Source organism: Seriola lalandi, unplaced genomic scaffold (genome assembly GCF_002814215.2).
Source record: "Seriola lalandi dorsalis isolate HSWRI2012SDOR001 ecotype SW California unplaced genomic scaffold, Sedor1 jcf7180002054562, whole genome shotgun sequence".
Taxonomy (NCBI): Eukaryota; Metazoa; Chordata; class Actinopteri; order Carangiformes; family Carangidae; genus Seriola; species Seriola lalandi.
The window spans coordinates 178,039-189,966 of NW_019525115.1; the positions used below are offsets into that span (position 1 = coordinate 178,039).

Here is an 11,928-nt window from a genome sequence, read left to right on the forward strand (position 1 = left end):
ATCACTGGTACTGTTATCAAAGAGTTCGACTTCCTCTACGACCTCTCCAACGTTATGCACAGGTCACAAACAAAATGGTTCAATTCTGTAATGCATTCCAAAACTATTATTACCTATATTCATATTACCTAAGTCAAAGTTTTGGAGATAAGAGTCTGATTTGCTGAATTTGTGTCAACGCATCCGCAGTAGGTCACCGGCCAGCCGTGATCGTATAGTGGTTAGTACTCTGCGTTGTGGCCGCAGCAACCCCGGTTCGAATCCGGGTCACGGCAGCTTTTCTTCAGTAGCCTCCGTATTCTCACTCATCATTGTCATTCGGAATTTGAAACTGTGAATCCTATACATGCAAATACAGTTGTCTTACACTCAGTGATCAGACTGTTAGGTGAATTTAACCGAAATTGCAGTCTCACCCCAAATCCTACCCCCATGAATAAATATTTAGGGTTTGGAGAGATGTTGATTCATATGGCCTCTCTGGAGGATATAGTTTGTGCTTCAGCTGAATTTTCGTGCACTACACTAGCAGGTTTCTGATGCTGTGTCCAGCCCAAACTCATGCTGTGCGGAGGTCACAACCAGTAGGATTCCTTTCTAGCTGCTATTACATATTCTATTATGATAATACTGTAAGCATCTAACGGGTCATCGGCTAGCCGCGATCGTATAGTGGTTAGTACTCTGCGTTGTGGCCGCAGCAACCCCGGTTCGAATCCGGGTCACGGCACTCTGTTTTAAAAGAGAGTCAGCTCAGCAACTGAAAAGTTGAGCATTGGAGTAGTTGCATTCACGGTCAACAGTGTTGGGAGTTAGAGCTTTAAAGTTAAGACCTAGATCATACTGGCTTACATAACTTAAGTTAATTGCTCAACACTTTATTCACCACAAACTCTGTTGGATCTGATGCAATATGGCATGCCACGGTTGAACGGGAATGGTTAGTGAGCCGAGATCGTATAGTGGTTTCAACTCTCCGTTTTGGCTGCAGCAACATCGGTTCGAACCCGAGTCGCGGCAGCTTGTTGTAAACGGGAGATGAGAATAGTAAATACTCAGCAAACACATAACCCTTAGGAAAAGTTCACTAAAGGTCGGAAAAATTTGCTGTCGGCTGAGTTTTTAAAACCTTTAGCGAACGTTCGCAGAAAAAAATAATGTAAGGCTGCCAGGCACAGATAAATGAAAATCCATACCCTTAGGCAACCTAAATATACTGCGATTTCATATAGTGACCACCAGATGTCGTCTTTGAACTTATGTACAGAAGGGAGAAACACATACCAGGCGATGTAAACTGTATTCCTTTGCAAGAAAGTACTTGGCAGGAGCATTAATAAATGAGAGTATCTAACTGCAGACTACAGGTGAGGGTATGTTGAGGGACATTTATAATTGATTGGGATTTCACATGAAAATCGTTATGTTGTTAGTCATGCAACCGGCCAACATACAGTCAAATACCAGGGGGCCTCCGAAGCCCCTGGTTTACTCCATATCAATTTGGCGTTGATTACAAAACTTAAGGAATTTAAAGTACATTATCAGCCAAAATGGCTTCTTTGTAATGATCCAGTCTTGTGCTAGAAAAGTTTCACCTTAGTTACTTTAGTTTATATCGCGTTTATATTCCCAGGTAAATTTTGTTTCATCAAATTGCTTCCAAATAATTGTCCCACAATTATAATAATAACGATAATAATAATAATAATAATAATAATAAAATGTGTAAAGTAAAATGTTGAACGCACGACTTTCAATTGCAGTACTTATGTTCTGTGTATTTCTTCCATCACAGGTGTTTGTTTACTTAAGACAGAATGCTATGAATAGATTCTTTTTTTTTACTATTGTATAATAACATAAGAATCACATATAAAGTATCTACACATCCATTCATTCATGGGTTGCCTGCAGCAAGGATTTCCTCACAGGGAGTAGTTTGACCGTCTCCCCCTTTCTCCCCCGCCCCCTCTCTCTCTCTCTCTCTCTCTCTCTCTCTCTCTCTCTCTCTCTCTCTCCCTCCCTCTGTGTGTGTGTGTGTCGCTCCCTGCAGCAGCCATATTGGAATGCTGGATGTGGAGGGGAAGCAGGAACAGGCGACGAGAGGGAGAGAGGGAGACGGGGGGAGATAGACGGGAGTGAAAAAACACTATCTGTAACTACTGCCAGCTCTACGGCTGAAATAACGGATTATTTACCGACTGTTAACAGCTTCTCCTGCCGGTAAAGTCAGCACAAACCTCTCGGACGTCCCCTGGAACAGGTCAACGTGAGTGATGTTTGTGTTTTGGGGATTATTTCAAGAGCTAAAAGAAATTATGGGATGCGTTCGGTTTAACGTTCGTCCTGGCTGGCGTTAGCTGTTTCCTCTCTCAAATATTTGAACTAATTTGTTATTTAGTCACTTCACTTCAGCCGGGAAATAACTGATAAGTTAGCTTAGCTTTACAGCACCGTAACTAGGTCGTAGTTTTCCTTTGGGTAACTTGGAATAGTTGAAAAGAGGAGAGTCCTACTGCCACCAAACTCGTCGCCACAGTCACATGGAGTGAAAGTGGACTAACGTTAACTCTAACCTACGGTAGATGAATCCACCGGATTAACCTACATTTTGCTCCAAAATCTTTACCTGAAGTGTTTGTTCGTTCCATGTCTCACGCACTGAAGACTCTGTGACCACCTGAACTTACTGAACTCTTACTTTCTGTCTTAATGGGCCAGTTATGTTTTATATTCTCATTTCATTTGGATGTGATGGCTAAACCAAAGTAATTGACCCCGTTACGTAGCATTATGTACTTCATGACTGTGTTAATTAGTTTGGTTTATAATGTGATGTTTCTAATCTCTCTAATAGGCTTGTAAAGATCATCAGGTGCGTATTAGTCCTGCAGAAGTGAACATCCACACATTTAATCTTGCAAATTAGACCTGAATCAACAATTAATGTAATAATTGATTAGCCAATCAGCAACTTATCAACTTTAAGCAACTATCATTGATCAACTATTACGGTATTTATTTTAGTTGTTTATTCAAGCAAAAGTACCACATATTTGCTTTTGCTTTAGTATTTGATTAATAATTGAATATTTTTGGGTTGGACTGTTGCTCAGACAACACAAACGTTTTGCCTGAATCTCTTATTGTAAACAAAAAGCACATATCAAGATAAGTAGACACTCAGAGGTTCAATGTGGTTGTCACTGAGCCCTCCCAGACACAGGGTGCTCTGTGTTCTGCATTTGCCCAACTGTGTAAGGGGCTGTGGTGCTGAGCCTGCTTTGCCTCTACTTCATATTCCAGATGCAAGAAAATGCTAATGAATTGCAGTATCCTGAGGGCACTGAGGCTTCAGACCTAGAGTATACTAATAGGAGTGCCGTTATGCACATTTATTTACAGTTCTGTGGACAAGCTAAACCTAAAGCAGTATGCTGATGTGATATGATTTTTAAATGCAATGTTTCTTTAAGGCCATTGTTTGAATTTTAGCTACACCTGTGTGTCTTGATTGGGGTATCCTAAATTTAGGGTTAGGGTTGGTTTTAATTTAACACAAGATAATGTAAGATACTTTATTTATGAACCCCTTAAAACGACACAGACTGACAAACCAGTAAGTACTGACAAAAAATAGAATAGACTAAGAATTCTCTGATACATAATACATGCATAATACATTAGATGTGTAAATATTGCCCATCTTGTAAAATCGCATGTAAGAATAAATAGACGTTATAAAAAAAAGAAGTATGTCGTCACACTTCTTTTTGGTTCTTTTTCAGTAACCACCAAAGTGGTGGTGTAACAATAAAACTATGGTTGTCTGAATAATAGCTATTCTGGTGAGAAGAAAGTCTTTGCCAGGATGATGTCCTGCAGACACTTCTTCCCTCCCTACAACAAGCCAGAATTGTAATGTTTGCTCTATAGCTTGCTCATTTGAAACACATACCTTCAAACGCTCTCAGCTGTAAAGCTGAATTTTCTCACCTATTAATTTAAATGTACTAAACACTGTTTCTGAATTAGCAAACCATCAAACAAGCCATCCCACTGCTAATTAGCTTACCCACTCGACATGCTTCTATTTTGTTCCACTGCGGCTGCATTGATTCAGCTCACTTAGCGTGACCAAGTGCGAGGAGTGGTCTTTGACTGTGTGGGCAGAGATCACTTTCTGTGGATATTCTGGCAATTTATACAAATGATAAAACAACCTTCAAGTGTGAAGACGAAGATGGTCTGATTTGATTACATTGCACCTCATCCCATCATGTGTATTTCAACCATTTAGTGATGTAAAGCCTACTACTAATAATTTGGCATCATAAATGAATGCAGTGTAATCCATTATCTCAAGTAGAAACATATTAAGTGTGTGTGTGTGTGTGTGTGTGTGTGTGTGTGTGTGTGAAAAACAAGTGGAAAACTATGTTGTTTTGCTTCAATTTCTGATCACATGGCTCTGAGAAATTCCTTTATATTGATCCTCTGCTTTAGTTTTTAGTGTTTCTTTTATTACTGTAGAAATTTTAATTTAGTAGGCTTTAGTGGTAGTTGATAGTAAGGTGGTAGGAGGAAACGAATACACTCTGCAGAGAGTAAATAGCTACACCTTTCTGACTCGACTCTTACTGTGGCTGGTCTACAGCAGGCTAATACAGGCGTGGTGTGTGTGTGCGCGTGTGTGTGTGTAAATTGCAGAGCAGTGCAGGAGGCCTGTATTTATAGAAACACTTGACTACACTCAGAGATCTTGCAGAAGCAGTCCACTACATGGCATAGAGCGCCACTGTTTGTATTCTACTTCCTCTTTTTCATTGTTGCAAGGTTGTCCTCTGTTTTGGTCTATTTATGGTATTTCTTTATATTTCTATTCTGTGCAGTTATGTGCCATGTACTATTCTCAAGTTTTTCACATCTATTCTAGATAGACAGGCAGACAGACATGGAGAGAAACTGTAGAGAGAGACAAGAGGGTAACAAAGCCAGCAGTCTAGTGTCAGTAGATTGCAGTACGCAGTGTGACTCATAATGACTCTAACTAGTGATAGCAAACGATGCAGACACATACTGTGTGTGTTGAGGTATGTAGAGGTCCTGAATAAGAGTATGTGTGTCCTTAATATGTTTGTGTCATGAGGAATTCATGATACCAAATGAAGTAATTTGTCTGGGGGGAAAAGAACAACTTTGTACCAGTTTCTTTCCAGTATGAGCATTTTTGAAATAAGTTGCTTGCTGTTTTCCTAGCAAACAAAGTGGCAGTTTTTTCCCCAGTGATTGGCCACATCGTACCTACTGTGTAAATACATGCAGCTGTGAGGAGGTCTAAGCTGTTTTCTCACGTCCTGCACGAATGTATGAATGCTATTTGCAAACTCACCTCAGGAAGGAAAATAACATGAATGAACAGTCGAACCGGGCAACTGGGGTTCTTTGTTCTGCACCAACAACTTCACTCAGAATATGACTAACAGTGTGTGTGCGTGTGTGTGCGTGTGTGTGCATGTGTGTGTGGGTGTGCGCGTGTGTGCGTGTGTGTGTGTGTGTGGTCATGCAAGTACTGGCGTATATATGATCATATGTGTCCTGACTCTATAAATTTAGCTTCTTTCTTCTGTGGAGCTTATTCCCGCGCATCCTCCTGCATGTGGTTTCAGCTGTGGAGGAAAAAGAGTGTGTGTTTGTGTGTGTGTGCTTGCACGTGCGTGTGTACAGACTGGAGGCTGAACGAAGGTCCATTCCCTTTGCTTCTGGATTGGTTCAGGAAGTAACCCCCACACCCTTCCATGCAGACACACACAAACACACACACACACATACAGAAAGACAGACATACGCACACACAGTCACAGAGCACTTACTGTACATCCTAAAACATGCTGCGTCCCCCAGGAGCTGAAAGGAAAACGCCTTCTTCCTCTCAGCAGCAGCAGCAGCACTACTCAGGCCTCTCTAAGTGTGTGTGTGTGTGTGTATGTGTGTGTGTGTGTGTGTGTGTGTGTGTGCTAGTGTGTGTGCGCGTGCGCACACAAGTTTGTACATGCTTGTTTGTGTGTTGCTGTACTGTGATAATGACTGTTTACCCAAGATAACTTGAATAAACATCGTCTTGATTTTGTCTGTTGAAAATATCTTTGTACTCCTTAAAAGTTGGGTTAGCGGCTTCATTGTGTGCGTGTTCTTGTGGTTGCATTTGTGTATTTGTTAATTGAGGTGGAATTTTACTAAGACAGTAATGCCTGGATGGTGGACACCTGCCATCTGCAGTAGCCTGAGTGTATGTTTGTATATATATTTGTTGCCTCAACAGGAGTGTGTGGCCGATCCATGTTTTTTTACTGGGTGTTTTAGTGGTCTGTAGTGTAATACTGATACTGGTAGTATTTAGAAAATAGTGACATAAGAGTATATCAGCTATCAAACTCCCCACTGTGGGATTTTCCACAGCATTCTGAAAGGAATTCACTAAATTGTTGTACATACATTGGCCAGGCGTTTTGGAGATGACATTTCTGCAGAATAATGCACTGTACTGGAATTTGTATTGGACCCATAAACCAGATTGGTGCATCCTGTTTCTTTTTTATGACCTGAAACTATAGAACTTATGTATTGTTTGAATCCCCAATACAGTGATAGTGTGTATGAGTGTTGTAGTTTAATTTATTGCAATCTGTATACCACTCTGTTCAAGCAGGTGGCAATGTACTTTACAGTATTGCATTTCCCCTGCGGTCAAAGTTATATAATGTCTGCACAATGGAAGTCAGTACCATCGCAGGTTTCCTGAGCTTGGCTTACTACAGTTGTTTCAGCATGTGTATGTGTAGATGGACCAGTGTGCAGTGTAGTGTGCTTTCTGTGTGTACTGAAATTTGCTACAATGGCAGGAAATGACATCATAGTTAATGACATGTCACTCCTTGGGGCATGTACACACAAGGACACGCACTTACACACACACACACACACACACACACACACATGCATGCATGCATTTAGTGCAAACTACCTTCAGTCATGCAGGTCACTGGTGCAGCATGTCAGCTGGTGATGAATGGAACTGGAACACAGTGATTCCCTCTGGTGTATAAGTGTGTGTGTGTGTGTGTGTGTGTGTGTGTGTGTGTGTGTGTGTGTGTGTGTGTGTGTGTGTGCACTCGTGCGCATGCATGCTTAAGACTGACTTCTTGGCTCAACCAAAATGACTCTACAAACTAATGAGTGTTCTCTTGTCCCTTCATTTAACTCTGAGCAAAGCAGTGGCTGAACTGCAAGAAAACAATTGCAACCACAGATATTGTAAATAAGTTACCCCTCACCCTCTGTGTGTGTGTGTGTGTTTGTGTGTGTGTGTGTGTGTGTGTGTGTGTGTGTGTGTGTGTGTGTGTGTCTGGAGTTTGAGCGGACAGTCAGTGTAATTACATTGCAGTGAGTCAGAGAGGGAGAGAGAGAAAGAAGTAATTGTTCGACTGTGTCATATAGACACAGAGAGAAAAGAGGTGGGAGGAGGAGAACGCGGGATGGAGAAAAGAAAAAACAGAAATAGAGAGATGAGGGATGAAGATGGAGAGATTGAAGTGAGAAATGGTCCTGAGATGTACTATAGCTCTAGATTTATCAACTGATGAAAACATTATCTTTGTACCTGTGAAAATGTGTCATTACATGAATATCAAGCTATCTTCTTTTAGCTTCATTGACAGGATGTGTAATTTTCACAGTGGCTGTTGTACAGCAAAAACCTTTGTTGGTAGGTTACTTTTGCCCCCTATTGTGTGTGTCTATTTGTTCAGCTGTCCACTAGTTATGATATCTCAGGATATGTCTCAGACACCAAATGCACTTTGTTCAACCAATAAAGCTCTATGGATTGGAGTAATTGGTGTTACTGGAGTTAAAGGAATAGTTCAACATCTTGGGAAATATACTTAATTCCTTCCTTGTGGAGAGTTAGATAAGAAGAATGGTTCCACTGTATATCTGTATGGTCAACATGAAACTATCACAAGAAGCTGATTAGCCTAGCTTAGCATAAAGACTGGAAACAGAAAAAAAACATACTTTTAACCCCCGGTAAATTATATCCCAGACTACTTTTGGAGTCTTTGCTGGTTCACTGGCAATTCGTCCTTTTTATATGCTTGGTTGGTGTACGGATTATACAAATGAGCTGAAATGTGATAAATAATGAGATGAGATGAGATGAGATGTAGATCTCAGTTTCAAGATTGAATGTCAGACATTAGCTGCCAGTTTGAACAGAACTCTCATTTTGAAAATTTGTACTGTTATTCAAAAACATTACAATGATTAGCTTGATTTTGCCCCTGCCAATTTTTAAACTCTCTAAGTTCTGAGTTCTTGTGCCATAAATTTGTTTTACATGAAACCATATGTACATCTGGCAAACTGATACTAATGGATCCAATCAACCTTTATTCTTAAACACTGATCAAAATCCAATCAGTGGTGTCTGATATGATGTGTGACAGCACATAAATGTATCCACACATACTCTCCATAATGTACAAGGACCGGTTCCCAAAGCTTTATAACTTTAAACAACAATACAGGACATTTGCTTTTGTATTAAAATAATTCATCTTCTTTTGCTTCCACTGGGAAGGTCATATGGGCAGTTACACAACAGCATCCCTAAAGCTGACAGAGCCTGACAATCAAAACAGAGACGGCAGGCAAGCATCACTATCATTTAAACTTGAAGATTTTTGTTATGTTAAGTGATCCCCTATGAACCCTTACACAGATTTGGAGAGTTTGAGTTTTGCAATAGATTTTAGCAGAGAATCTCAAAATCAAAGTCAAAATGTCGCATATCGTGTGAGGGCTTAAGATTTGCTCAGTCACAATTAAACATTTTTCCTCTGACATTGCAGCTCAGTCATTAGACCCATGGACTGTTAATATAAAAGAAAATAGCTAGCTATCATTGGTTGTGACTCATTTCCAGAGTAATAGTGGACAAAGTTCTTCCATAAGTTACACAAGACAGGTACTTTACACAGAGAGAGAGAGAGAGAGAAAGAGAGAGAGAGAGAGAGAGAGAGAGAGAGAGAGAGAGAGAGAGAGAGACCGAGGCAGACATCGGTGTCAGCTTGGCCAATCATATGACCTCATCCCTTGTCATGTACACCCACAGACACACAACCACTATGCACCGACAAAAAAACGCAGTCATAATAGATCACAGGGATCACACACACACACACACACACACACACACACACACACACACACACCCACCCACACACAGATCAGCAGTGAAACACCTGGATACAACCCATAGGTATGACATCATGCGCACATACTCACAGACTGGTGTGTTAGCATAAACTAGTGTTGCTGAGGTCAGATGTGGGTATAATGCCATAGTGTTTGTCTGTCTGTGTGTCAATGTATAGTGTCTGTGTGTGTTTAGTCACCAGCAGGCACACTCCTGTAACAAAAGTTCATTGAAGAATAGTCTGGAGGCTGTCGGTCTGTCTTCCTCTCTCTCTCTTTGTCTGTTTGATGTGTTTTTTAATGTGTTTCCAAACTAAATATTGGATACAGTTACTGCAAACACCAGAAAACAACATGATGAAAGACATTTCAGAAATCTGATCCTCGTGTTTTTTTCTTCCTTTTTGGCTGCATTTTTAAATTAGAGCATCAAAGAGAAGAAGAGCAGGTTACATACAAAGTTTTGGCAAAACTGTAAATGTATTTGGTGGATTTGTTAAATCTATTATTTACACATTAGTTTAGTTTCCCAAAGTGTGACATATGTATTGAAAAGGAGGTTATTGTGCCATTTATAAAATATTTTTCGAAATGTTTTGGATGCTCAGGTGAAGTAGACAATCATTTTAACACAGGCAGACTGTGTGGTAAATATACATAATAAAAAACCCTGCAGACTGACAGCAGCAGGGTGGTTTAGTCCGAGACTAAGTCACACATCACATCAAAATGCATTACCACCAGAGGGCGATGTTAACAGTGCAACTCATCAAGCAGGGATTCACAGAGTGAGAGAGATAGAGCAGCAGAGCTTAGATCCGCCTTTCTAAATGAAAGACAGAGTATGTGATGTGATGTGCGTGTGCATGTATGTTTGTGTGTATGTATGTGTGTGTGTGTGTGTGTGACATCTTGGCCTACTAATCCAGTGGCCCATTAATCTGCTTTACTCCTGAGCAACTCTTGTCTTTTCTGTCTGATTGTTTGCTTGTGTGTAAGCATTTGCGCCATTGTGTGTGTGTGTGTGTGTGTGTGTGTGTGTGTGTGTGTGTGTGTGTGTGTGTAAGAGAGACGCCCAAAGAAAACGAGATAGAGAATGATATTCTCTTAGCGATGGTTAATTCACAGTGTCCAGTCCAACCAATATACTGTAACAGACTGAATGTTGTAACTAAAATCCATGAGTTTAAAGTTCATTTGGATAGTTAAGATTCATAAGTCATAGAAGTTTGTTTCCTCAAATGCTGACCGGGTCTCATGTGATTCTGTGTAATTTGGTTTATGTTTATTAGATAGTAGTTGTTTATCTCAACAACTACCGAAAGGATTGCCAAAATATTTTGTACAGATATTTATGTTCCCCAGAGGATGAATCCTGCAGACTTTGGTGTTACCCTGACTTTTATCATGAGGTTATCATTTCTGGTTTGAGTGAAATGTCTCAACTACTGTTGGATGGATTGCCATGAAATACTACTCACATGTTCATGGTTTGGAGACCATGAATCCTTTTGTTTTTGATAAGCATCTTTTCAATGGATTGGCACATATAACAACTTTGGCAATCCCTTGACCTTTCCTCTAGCGCCACCATGAGATTCATATTTGTGGCTTGAGTGAAATGGCTCAACAACTGGATTGCGAGGATTTTTGGTACACAAATTCATGTGCCCTCATGAGGAATTGTCATAACTTTAGAACAGCCTCAACTAGACTAGCACCCCCAGCAGGTCAAAATTTTAATTTCTCCAATACTTTGTTTTGTGACCAAATAACAACAAAACTAATGACATTGCCATCACCTTCTGCTCTACCTGGTGCGTAGTGTTGATTAGATAATGCTAGCATGCCAACATGCTTAACTAAGATGTTGAGCATGCTAAACATAAGCATTTTAGAATTTAGTGCCAAACCCCGCTGTGCCTAATTACAATCTTGCACAACAGCTAGCATGGCAAACCTTTAGTCTCTTCAAACATAATTTTCCTTTAACTTATATTCAGTAGCTGTCAGTTTTTTTTTTTTACCATCATGTCCCACTTAATAATTAAGTAATCAGTTGTCATGACTTGAGCCCATAGGGTGAGTAAACAACTCTGTCTTAAATCAAGTCAATGTGAAAAATTATCCTCTATAATACATCATAATTGTATTAAATGTTCACCCCTCACAAAACAAAGTCATTGAAACAACTGACTGTTTTCCCCCGTGTCCCCCCATTACCTATCATTTCTTTGATTTGTTCTGAAGATAGATGATTTCTGGGGAACAGTGATGAGTTGAGAACACTGCATTATGACTAATTGAGTAGCTCCTCAGGGGTTCATTTGTGTGAAAGAGGCAGAATAGCCAAAGGCAACACAGCTCACACCCACATAATTTAAATAACCCATACTCTTCTCCCCCTCTTGTTATGTCATTCTCCTCTCCATCTTTTATTTCCTCCTCACTTTGTTCTGTATTGGCCCATTGCCTTCTCTCTTTTTACTCGTCTTTTCCTCTGTCTTCCTCACTTCTCTTCTTGCAATTGTTGCATCATTTCTTTCCATATCTTATCATGTCTTTCCCTCCTCATTTGCTTTGCTTTCTGTCTCTTGTACATCTGGCTCTGTCTCTCCCCCTCCATCCCTCTCCAGGGAGACAAAGACCCCCCCCCCCCCCCCCCCC

General features: G+C 40.4%; 1 non-coding gene across 1 annotated transcript; it reads left to right on the forward strand.

The window, feature by feature from the left end:
- The first annotated feature begins 203 nt into the window (after positions 1-203).
- trnah-gug (transfer RNA histidin (anticodon GUG)) lies at positions 204-275 on the forward strand. The gene has a single exon. It is a non-coding gene; the product is annotated as a tRNA-His (tRNA).
- The last annotated feature ends 11,653 nt before the right edge of the window (positions 276-11,928 follow it).